Genomic DNA, 11750 nt, shown 5'->3' with positions numbered 1-11750 from the left:
TTACAGCTGTTTCTCTTCATTTTGAGCTGTGCCTTATCCGCAAATGAAGGTCTCATGGACTTTTCTCCCACAGGTTTTACTCCATTCCCGTCATCACAGTCAACTCTACTTTGAGGTGGCAGCTCTTCCCCAGTCTCATTCTGAGTGCCTTCCAACCTGAGGGGCTCATTTTCTGGCACTATATCTGGCAGTGTTTCTCTGCTATTCTTAAGGTTTTCAGTGACTAAATTTTCAGAAGTAGTTCATCACTACTTCTTCATAGTCTGTCTTTGTCTTCTGGATGCTCATCTGAAACCTGTCCATTTTGGGTGACCCTGCTGGTATTTAAAATACTGGTGGCATAGCTTCCAGAATCACAGCAACTCACAAGCCACCTCAGTACGACATACTGACAGACGAGTGGTGGAAACTCTCTCAAGGTAGATGTAAACCTACAACTTTTCACTTAACAGTTCTAGTATGCTATTTTCACTATACAGCGGTGTTCACCTTTTAGAGAGGTAAAGATGTTTACTTGTGCTTTATTGACTGTGCAAAGACATTAGACTTTTTGGATCATAACAAACTATGGGTAACATTGTGAAGAATGAGTATTCCAGAACACTTAATTGTGCTTTTGAAGAACCTGTACAAAGACCAGAGTTAGTCATTAGAATAGAACAAAGGAATACTGAATGGTGTTAAGTCAGGAAAAGTGTGCACTAGTATTGTACCTTTTTACTATACATAATTCTGTTTGTGGTGGTGGTGGTTATATGCTGTGGAGTCAGTTCCGACTCATAGCGACCCTGCATAGGGTTTCCAAGGCTGTAAATCTTTACAGGAGCAGAAAGCCTCATCTTTCTCCCGTGGAACCACTGGTACTTTTGATTTGTAACCACTACGCTACCATAGTTCCTTGTTTGTATGCGGAGCAAATACCAAGAAGCTGGATTATGTGAAGAAGAACATGGCATCAAGATCGGAGGAAAGACTTATTAGCAACCTATGATATGCAGATGATACAACCTTGCTTGCTGAAAGTGAAGAGGACTCAAAGTATTTATTGATGCAGTACAAGAGCTCAGCCTTTTGTATGGGTTGCATCTCAATGTAAGGAAAACAAAAATATTCACAACTAGGCCAATAAATGACATTACGATAAATGGATAAAAGATTGAAGTTGCTAAAAACTTCATTTTGTTTGGATCCATAATCAATACTCATGGAAGCAGGAGTCAAGACATCAAATGATGACTTGCATTAAGCAAATCTGCTATAAGATACCTCAACGTATATAGAAGCAAAGTTTGATGTCTAAGGCACACCTAACCCTAACCATGGTATTTTCATTTGCCTGTATACATGTGAAAGTTGGGCAGTGAATAAGGAAGATCATAGAAGAGTTGATGCATTTGAATTATGATGCTGGTGAAGAATACTGAAAGTGCCATCAAATTCCAGAAGGATAAATAAATCTGTGTTGGAAGAAGTGCAGGCAGAGTGCTCCTTAGAAGTAAGGATGGCAAGACTTCATCTCTTGTTCTTTGTGCATATTGTCAGAAGTGACCAGTCCCTGGAAAAGGACATCATGCTTGGTAAAGTGGAAGATCAGCGAAAATGAGGAAGATACCCAATGAGATGGATTGACACAGTGGCAGCAACAATGGTCTCAAACATGTCAACAATTGTGTAGATAATGCAGGACTTAATGGGCAATATTTTGCTCCGTTATATATTTGTGTCAGAACCCTCTGGAAAGCACCCAACAACAAGAAACAGAGCTAAAGATGAAGGCAGAAAGTATTAATGGTGACCTAAGCTAGTGAGTGAATATTGTGAATATTGAAAGTAATGAATATTGAAAGTGCCATGGGCTTCCAAAAGAACCAATAGATCCGTTTTGGAAGAAAAGTGCAGCCAGAGTGCTCCTTGGAGACAAAGATGGCCAAACTTCGTCTCTTATACTTTGGGCATATTGTCAGGAGGGAGCAGTCTCTAGAGAAGGATATCATGTTTGGTAAGGTGGAGGGTCAGAAAAAAAGAGGAAGACCCCCAATGAGATGGATTGGCCAAGTGGCAACATTGATGGACTCAAGCGTGGCAACAATAGTGAGGTCGGCCCAGGATCGGGCAGTGTTTCGTTCTGCTATGAGTCAGTACTGACTCGATGGCACCTAACAACAACAACAACAACAACAACAACAACAACAACAACAAGCTAGTGAGTGTCAGAGTTGGATTTGAACCCAGTCTTCCTCCAGAGCCTGTCTTCTGTACCACCAGACTACAAAACTTAATGTTGTTGTTAGGTGCCAGTGAACTGAAACGTCTAGTACATTTTAGTATATATATAGTATTATTCTGTGTCCCAGTGGTATAGTAATTTGTCCTCTTCTGTGCCTGTCTGGGGGAGTGAAGTGCACCTGTAGGATAAGCACTGGACTGTGAACCACAAGGTTGGTGGTTCGAACCAATCAGCCACTGTTTGGGAGAAAGATGAAGCTTTCTTGTCCCACAAAGATTTAGAGCCTCAGAAACCCTCTACAGGGTCACTGTGAGTCAGAACTGGCTCTGACTCAATGGCACTTAACAACAGCAACATGCATATTTTAATATTCCTATAACATAAGGAACTCTGATAGCATAGTGGTTACATGTTGGGCTGCTAATCTCAAGGTCAGCAGTTCAAAACTACTAGTGGTTCCATGGAAGAAAGATGAGACTTTCTGCTCTCATAAAGAGTTACAGCTTTGGAAACCCTATGCGGGGTTGCTATGATTTGGAACCGACTCCACGAAACACCACCACCACTACCAGACCACCTGGTCATCATGGCCTTAGTGCCCCAGAAGTGAATAACAGCAATGTGGGTTATAAAGAGTTAAATTAAAAAAAAAAAAAAATCTTAAAATTGACAAACAGTGTTGACTTGATAGGGGCATTAGGAAGACAACGTGACCAATTTCCAAGAAACTGAATTAGAACAGAAGAAAATTCTGTTTTATGAACTGAGGACATCAGTAACAATTTTGAGATTAAAAGAGGAAGGAGGCATAGATCCCTTATCCAAAGATACTAATATATCTGGTCACTGGAGATAGAAATGGTCTATAATCACATAATACAAACTGTATGCATCAGAAAAGCAACGTTGTCTTTTGAACTCAGCCAACAGTACAGAAATAAGGAGAGACATCTGTAATTAGGATTTTGGAGAGATTATCTTTATTTTTAAATGAAATCAGGGATTCTTAGGTAGATAATCAAAAGTGGTTGCAGGTTCTGTTAGAAGGAAGGCCTCCAAACCATCCATCTCGTATTTTATGACTTTTCTTCATGCTGCCGAGAGTCTTGCCTTCTTGCCTTGGTAAATGTAAATTACAAGAAGGAGGAGGATATGGAAAAAAGATAGAGAAGAAGGAAGAAGAGGAAGAGGAGAGAGAAACAGCACAATGATAAAGTCAGAAAAGAAAGTTAAGATGTAAATTGAAATATAAAATTAAGACTAAAAGAAAATTTACAAATAAGGGAAAAAGCAAAAATTTTAACTAAAAACATAGTTCAATAAAAGATAAAATCTAAAAAATAAAAGATAAAACCTAAGAAACAAAACAAAAGAAAAAAGCTGAAACAGGAAAATACAAATTAAAAAGAATACTTAGAGGGTGAGCATACAATTCTTATACAGAGTGTTTTAAAAGGCATTTTTCTCCTTAAAACAGAGTAGCAAAAAGAATTTTAGAACTAAATTGAAGACAAAAGTAAAACAAGAATCTTAAAGAATAAAAGCAGGGCAAACAAAATTGGAAACAGGGAAACAAAAATAAGTAACTATCATATCTTGACAGCAGGGAATTCTAAAATAACGTCAGGAGGCTGATTTGTATCACCGAATATCAAACCACAGACCAAAGAGGGGAAAGATAGGGGCTCCTTGTACAGGTCACTGTGAAAGTGTGTTCTTGGCTCTGGTGCATCTTATCCACTTCTCTGGTTCCTGTTTGAAGGCTCCTTTGACTTAGAGTTAGAAACAGAAACTATTTTTCACTTCAGCATATAGACGCTATTCCACTTTAGATGTGGTGAGTAGGCAAAATTCCAAAATATTATCTTCTCTTTTTAGTTGTTTTTGCTATTTTTCTATCTATCAGGCATTCATTAGTTAATTGCCACTTGGTACGAATTAACTGAAGGAGTGCTGGTGGCTCAATGGTTAAGCACTTAACTGCCATCCAAAAGGTCAGTAATTGGAGCCCGTAGGACAAAAGACCTGGTATTCTGTTCCTGTAAATATTACAGCCTAGGAAACTCTATAGGGCAGTTCTGCTCTCTCATACAAGGTTGCTATGAGTTGGAATCGTCTTGATGGCTCACTGCAACTTGAAGTAATTCGAATATTTCCAGAATGGTTATCCATTTTTTAAAGTGGGTACATTGGAGAGAGAGATTTTGGATAGGAATTATTCCTACTAGTCCTTGGTTAGGGTATGTAGAAACACCCAAAAGATCTGTGTTGGATGTCTTCCCTTTGCCTCCTCTCCTCATATCCTCCACCCTGCTCTGCTTCCTGGGATGTCGGCCTGCATACTTTCCGTCCTGGAGAACTATTTCTTATCTATGGGCTCACTTGACCTTGGTGCTCTGGTTGATTCTGTCAAGGAGAGACATGGGCAGGAGATTAGAACTGAAAGAAAAATGAGATCAAGGCATTTATTCCCGCAGCTCCCTCACTGTCATAGATGGACCACATGCCTAATCAAGGTTGCATCCACTTCTCTTATACCTCATTTCAGGTAATCTGCTCTCTCCCTTTGTCCCTTCAGGTCTAGGGGTGACTGGTAACTGGAACCCTAGCTGTTTTGGTTTGTTCTGTTGTGCATAGGGTCATGTTATGAGTTGGTACGGACTTGATGACACTTACCAACAACAATTGTCAGGCTTGTAAATGTCATTTTGTTTTCTCCCTTCAATTACTTACATTGAGTGTGCCATCTGTTTCCTGCTGGGATCCTAATTGTCACAGTAGGTGAAAGTATGTCATAGGCAAAGTTAACTCTGGCATTCTCCACCAATAGACTGTTTACCAGTCCCCATTTGACCCCTCTCTAGGACCCAGGAAGCCAAGGCATTATCTGGACTGTGTTGGCCTTCTTTTCCCATTCAAGCTTACCTGTCTTATTCTCAACACTGAAATCTCTTTAGGTTGCATGAAGGTGAGTTCACATACACTACTTTGTTAAGTTCCATCGAGTCAAGTTGGTTCCAACGCATAGCGACCTTGTATAGGGTTTCTGAGGAGTGGCTGGTGAGCTTGAACCACTGACCTCATGGCTGAAAATGACCTTGAAGTTCAGCACATTAACCCACAGTGCCACCCAAAGCTTCACATACACTATTGTGTTGTTGTTAAGTGCTGTCGAGTCGGTTCCGACCCATAATGACTTTGTATAGGATTTCCAAGGAGCAGCTGCTGAGCTTGAACTGCCAACCTTGCAGTTCAAATGGCTTTTCAGTCTGGCGCATTAACCCACAGCACTACCCCAGGATCCCACATACACTATTCTCTGCTAGAAAATATTCTGTGTCTCATTCAGGTGTTGTGTGACAGCCATGTAGCAGAAAGACTTTTGCTATTAAGTACTGCCGAGTCAGTTTGAACTCATAGTGACCCTGTGTAGGGTTTCTGAGGAGTGGATGGTGGGTTTGAACCACCAACCTGGTGGCCCTCAAATTACAGCATTAATGTTGTTAAGTGCTGTTGAGTTGGTTCTGACTCATAGTGACCCTGTATAGGGTTTCCAAGGAGCAGCTGATGAATTTGAACCCCTGGCCTTGAGATTTAAACAGACCTTGCAGTCCATCACAGCTAGCATCCTTTTCTCTAGTCTTATCTGCCACCAGATTCGTTTCTCTATAAAGACATTTTCATTATGTTGCCTACTGATTTTTCAAAGGTTCAATTGCTTCTCATTGTCCATGGAATAAATGCAATCATTTATCCACAGTATATCTCCAGACTAAGTCTCCTGCCTCATCTGCTGCTACAGAGAGTCCTTTGTTGTTCCTAAATGCTATTGAGTTGGTTCCCACCCTATGCACAACAGAAGGAAACCCAGCCTGGTCCTATGCTGTCCTTACATTCATTGTTATAGTTGATCCCACTTCTGTTGTCACTGTATCTGCCCATCTTGTTGGAATCTTCCTCTTTTTCACTTTTTTTTCTTCTTCTTCTTCTTCTTTTTTTGCCAAGCATGATGTCCACTTTAGGAACTAGGTCCCTTCTGATAACATGTACAAAGAAATGTGAGATGAAGTTTCACCATCCCTGTTCTAAGGAACATTTTGACTTTGCTTCTCCCAAGACAGATTAGAAGCCCAAATTTACAGCTGAGTGGTGGAACAGAGAGTCCTAGTACCAGAGAATAGCATAAAGTGGGGAGAGGAAAAAAAAAAAAATCTCAGGATTACTGTCACTTTCTAAAACATTCTCTCTTTGGATTGCCTGGTGACAAAAGAACATCTCATGGCAGATGTGGACTCCTTCTCAAAAAGGCTCTTAAAACTTTCCTCTGACTTTAGTTTCTGTCATGAAAAGATGCAAGAATTGCAATTGTAACTTGTACGCCATCATTTTATTAACTGATTTTATGTGCTATCAAGTTTCTGGTTGTAATGTGTTTTAGACTATCTTAGTGGTTTTCCTGAGTTTGTGACATTAAATTATGACACTGTATGTGAATTATAATCTCAGGTAACAGAGTTGTGTGATAGTCTCCAACCTCAAAAAGTTGTACACATTCATTTTCCAGCCAAACTGGACCATCCTCCTCATGTGCATATGAGGTGATTGAAAATAACATGGCTTGGGTCAGGCATACCCACTTGAGACACACTTTATTATTCCTCAAGGTGACATCTTTTTTTTTTTTTTAAGTGTTTATTGTGCATTGAGTGATAGTTTAACATGGAAGGTGACATCTTTAAAGAGAAGTCCTGCTGTGTGCTGTGATTTACCCATGCACTATGTTGCTTGATTCTTTAACTGCTTTCTTCATGAGCATTGATTGTGGAGCCAGTTAAAATGAAATCCTTGACAACTTCAGTATTTTCTCTGCCAACGTTTCATTTAGAAGTCGTGGACTTAACTGCTGTGCTACCAGGGGCTCCTCTTGTTCCAAGGATAGTACTTGTAATCCATAGTGGATTACAAGCTGGGCTGCGAACTACAGAGTCAGCAGTTAGAATCTACCAGTAACCCTGTGTAAAGATTTATAGCCTCAGAAACCCTGTACAGGTTTGTTTTGAGTCAGACTTGACTTGGTGGCATACAAACAGTCACCATCTTTAAACGTTCTAATTCTCCCTAAATATAGCGGGAGAAAGATGAGGCTTTCTACTCCCGTAACAATTTACACCCTCAGAAACCCTGTACAGGGTCGCTATGGGTCGGAACCGACTCGATGGCACTTAACAACAACAACAATAATACAACAATATATCGAGAAGGTTATACAATCGATGGAGCATTCTGGATATCCTTCTTCCAAGATAGATTTGCTTGTTCTTCTAAGGTGATGCAAATTGTTAATGTGCATGACCACTAATGGAAAGGCTAGAAGTTTGATTCCACCAAAGAGCACCTCAGAGAGCTACTTCTGGAAGAAAATCAACCATTGAAAACCATATGGAACTCAGTTCTATTTTGTTAACTCAATGGCAACTTCTGTGGTTAATTACCTTCATTACATTATCTTCTCCTATAGGTTTATCATCGAGATGTGTTTCATGAGATGTCTTCATCACAAAGATTCTTTCTAATGACCTGGGATGTCCTCAAGCTAAAAACAACATTTTTACATTTCCAGAGTAGCAAGATGCCTGATGAATCTTAAATTGATATCATTATAATGATTTTAGATCCAAAACCAAAGATAAGGAGAAAACAGAAATGCTTTCAATGGGGACAAAAGGACTTTGGAAAGTAATTTTTACCTTGATCCCAGAATGATTTTCCTCCCCCAAACTCTCACATTTTATATGAGCAAGAACAGCACAAGAGAGATGATGGTTGGTGGCCCTGAATGTTTACTTTGTTACATACACTTTTGCCAGCTTTGTAGAGGTGAATGAACAATGATATGAAAGGTTGGGTCGTGTGTGTATTATTATGGATGTAGCATTGCTTCCAGGCAGAGAGGCTGGAGCGGGGTTATGATAGTAGTTGCAGGATAGGGCCACACGAAGAATATGAGAGTGTGGTTCATACTAAGCTGCGGGGTTGACCTTGCCAGCAGTCACTGTGATGCTGTGGTGGCAGAGGTGTGCACAGAGGTCCCTTTAGAACTCTCAAAGTGGTATCTTTGCCCTTTAACACTCTAAAGAGGTCTTTTGCAGCAACTTTGCTGTAATGTAACAAACACATCCTTTGATATCTTGACTGCTGCTTCTATGAATGCTGATTATGGATCTAAGCAAAGTGAAGTCTTTGACAACTTCGGTCTTTTCTCCATTGATCATGGTGCTGTTTATTGGTCCAGTTGTGAGGGTTTGTGTTTTCTTTACATTGAAATGCAATGACTACTGAGAGCTGTAGTCTTTGATCTCCATCAGTTAGTATTGTAAGTCCCTTTCCTTTCCAGTAAGCAGGGTTGTGTCATCTGCACAATGCTGGGTGTTAGTGAGTCTTCTTCCAGTCCTGATTCAATGTTCTTCTTCTTTAATGCATATACAGCATGGCTTTTTAATGTATCTTCTCTATTAAATTATGAACACAATTGCCAAATTGTATATCACTGTGCCTAGGACAAGGTAGGATCAGCACTGGACTGCAAGCAACAAGATTGGCAGTTCAAACCCACCAGCTGCTCCTTGGGAACTATACAGGGTCACTATGAGTTGGAACCAACTCGATGGCACTTAACAACAACAACAACAAAAGTAAGCTGCTGGAAGGCAGGGAATTTTGTCTTTTTCTGTTCCTTAACTATTCCCCCCATATCTTAAACAATGGAGTCCTGTTGTGGTGCTGCGGGTTAGTGCCTAGGACAGCAAGATCGGTTTGAATCTCAAGGTCAGTGGTTCAAACCCACCAGCTGCTCCTCAGAAACCCTATGAGTAGGAACCAACTCGACGGCACTTAACAACAACAACAACTCACTTATTGATAATTTTTTATCAAATATTTTGCATTTATGACAGTAGCAACACAAATCTACTATCAGACTATTTTGTGCATTAATGGCATATGTCTAGCGGCGTTGCAAGGGGTCTGTAGTGCTGGCTGTGATGATTAAGATTATTTGTCAGCTTGACTGGACATGAGTCTCAGTTGTTTGGCAGTTATGTAATGATGTGATTTGGTAGTTACGTCATTTTTACGTAAGAATGATTTGTACATTATGACCTGGTCTTTGAACCTAACCAGTCAAGAAGTGAGGGGTAGGTGTTAAAATGATTTATATAATTGGCGTATATAATCTCTGGTTCTATAACTTCATGCCATGTGACAAAGAGATTTTTAACTGTTGCAAAATAAATACTTTTCTATGTAATCTTTGTTACATATTTTAAATCGTCCAAATGCATACAGGAGTGGATCATTATATCATCTTTAGAAATCAAGTAAACATCTAACTTCTTATATTGAAATGCCCTTTTTATAGATTAACCAAGATAACTAAAGTAACACCTCTCTGTCTTCATTATATATTCAGTAATGCCACATACTTTAGAGAAAAAAATCATAATATGATTCAAAATTGTAGTCTTTTATGAGTTTGTTTGATTCATGCTTACCACTCAGGTTAATAATCTGTCAGAGACATTGAGAAAACTCTTGAGACTGCTGTTGTTGTTAGGTGCCGGACCAGTCAGTTCTGATTCATAGGGACCCTATGTACAACAGAATGAGCTTCTGCCTGATCCTGTACTATTCTCATATTATGTGTGTGATCCCATTGTAACAATTTACAGAGCTCAGGGACAATTTAAATTTACCTACACTCACTTATGGACTATCTTCTTATCTAACATTTTACATTTATGACGCCAGTTTTTAAAAAAGCCTCTTAAACTGATAGCATCACAATTCCTATATCAGCTCATCTCTTTCAGGTCTTTCCCCTTTTTTGCTGGCCTTTGGTTCACCAAGCAAAGTCTCACCACCCTCTTTTCTAAGGAGCATTCTGGCTATCCTTCTTCCAAGATAGATTTGCTTGTTCTTATCAAATATTTTGCATTTATGACAGTACACATTCCATAGTGTATACTCAGTGCTCTTCGTCAATACCAAAATGTAAAGGCATCAATTCTTCTTCAATCTTTCTTAGTCACAGTTCAGCCTTTGCATGTATGTGAGGTGATTGAAAACATTATGAGTTGGGTCAAACATACTTTAGTCTTCAAAGTGACAACTTTGCTTTTTAACACTTTCAACAGATCTTTGACAGCTGATTTGCCATATGCAATGTTATTTTATTTCTTAACTGCTCCTTCAGTGGACGTTGATTGTGGGTCCAAGCAAAATGAATTCCTTGACATCTTCAGTCTTTTCTCCATTTATCATGATGTCGCTTATTGGTCTAGTTTTGAGGATTGTAATTTTCTTTATGTTTAAGTGTAGTTCACAATGAAGGCTGTAGTCTTTGATCTTCATCAGAAGTGCTTCAAGCCTTCTTCAATTCAGTAAAGCAAGGTTGTGTCCTCTGTACATCACAAGTTGTTAATGAGTCTTACTCCAATCCTGATGCCTTATTTCTCTTCCTACAGGCCAGCTTATAGGATTATTTGCTCAGTATAAAGATTAAATGTTGTTTTTTTTATTAAATGATGTTGAGTTGGTTCCAACTCCTAGCAACCCTGTATAGGGTTTCTGAGAAGTAACTTCTGGGTTCAAAGTCTAGTGCTGATCCTACAGTGCCACACCCAGAGTCTAAAGATTGATTGATTGTTGTTGTTGTTGTTTTGTGCCATGGAGTCGGTTCCAACTCATAGCAACCCTGTACGTGGTTTCCGAGGCTGTAAATCTTTACAGGAGCAGAAAGCCTCATCTTTCTCCCTCAGAACAGTTGGTAGTTTTGAACTGTTGACCTTGCGGTTCGCAGCCTAATTCGTAACAACTACGCTACCAGAGCTCCTTAAAGATTGATTAAGTGTGGTGAAAAGACACAACACTCAAACATACCTTTTCTGTTTTAAACCATGCAATAGCTCCTTACTCTATTCCAAGGACTGCTTTGGTTTATGTTTGGGGTCTGCATGAGCACAAGGAAATGTTCTAGAACTCCCATTATTGCCAATGTTATCCATAATTTGTTATGATTCATATAATTTAATGTTTTTGTGTAATCAGTAAAACATAGGTAAACATCTTTCTTCCTTCCATCTTTTGATGCGTCTTACACCATTCAACATTTCATCCATAGAATCCTTTATTATTTCAACTCAAGGCTTGATTTTTTTCTGCAATTTCATATTATGGTTTTTTAGCTGCAAGTCTTACACTTCATTAAGGTACTTTACTTTCTCTTCTTGAGCAGCCCTTTGAAAGCTTCTGTTCAGCTCTTTCGCTTCATCATTTCTTCCTTTCACTTTGTCTACTCTATGTCCAAGAGCAAGTTTCAAAGTCTCTTCTGACATCCATTTTGGGTTATTTATTTATTTTTATTTTCTATATATTTACCTCAATATAAAGAAAACAAGCTCTGGTAGCGTAGTGGTTACGAATCGGGCTGCGAACCTTAAGGTCAGCAGTTCGAAACTACCAGCCG

Source organism: Chrysochloris asiatica, unplaced genomic scaffold (assembly GCF_000296735.1).
Source record: "Chrysochloris asiatica unplaced genomic scaffold, ChrAsi1.0 scaffold00209, whole genome shotgun sequence".
In the NCBI taxonomy this organism is placed as follows: Eukaryota; Metazoa; Chordata; class Mammalia; order Afrosoricida; family Chrysochloridae; genus Chrysochloris; species Chrysochloris asiatica.
The sequence above is the reverse complement of the archived record's forward strand: the minus strand, read 5'-3'. Positions refer to the sequence as shown.